Source organism: Eucyclogobius newberryi, unplaced genomic scaffold (genome assembly GCF_026437365.1).
Source record: "Eucyclogobius newberryi isolate DKJ021-1_F unplaced genomic scaffold, fEucNew1.0.hap1 SCAF_6, whole genome shotgun sequence".
Classification (NCBI taxonomy): domain Eukaryota; kingdom Metazoa; phylum Chordata; class Actinopteri; order Gobiiformes; family Gobiidae; genus Eucyclogobius; species Eucyclogobius newberryi.
In genome coordinates, this window is record NW_027316278.1 from 21,420,538 (window position 1) to 21,420,964 (window position 427).

At 37.0% G+C, this 427-nt stretch overlaps 1 protein-coding gene across 1 annotated transcript in view; it reads left to right on the forward strand.

Annotated features, from left to right (window-relative positions):
* adra2b (adrenoceptor alpha 2B) overlaps positions 1–49 on the forward strand; it is a 4,942-nt gene extending 4,893 nt beyond the window's left edge. The window contains exon 2 of the mRNA XM_072433256.1: positions 1–49. This exon is cut by the window's left edge and continues 4,040 nt beyond it. The gene's annotated coding sequence lies outside the window, so the exon portion shown is untranslated.
* Positions 50–427: the final 378 nt, after the last annotated feature.

Here is a 427-nt window from a genome sequence, read left to right on the forward strand (position 1 = left end):
TGTCCTCCTCTCATTTCATTTGGAAATAAAGACACAGCACGTCATCAAAGTGTGTGTTTTAATGTAAAAACATAGGAATTAGTGTCTGAAATAGAGCAGATTAGTTGCAAACTTTGATAGGCAGCAAGTGCTAACAGCCCCTGAGCTTTTGTCTTAAAAACAACACACCTTGTTCATTTTAAACTCTTTGCTGCAGTATTGTATTACGGTAGATGTATTGCTCACTCACCTAATGCATTTCTTGCATACTAATTATTTACAGCAATTAGTTCTTCACGACTTTCAGAGGAAGCGAAACAAGCACGTTCTACTGTCAAAGTAACACTTCCTGCTTTGTGGAGAGTAAAACTCGTGATGCTGACAGAACACAGTAGTCTTATGTATTTAAAAGATTGTTTGGCCCGAAGGTTTTATTGGACATAACATT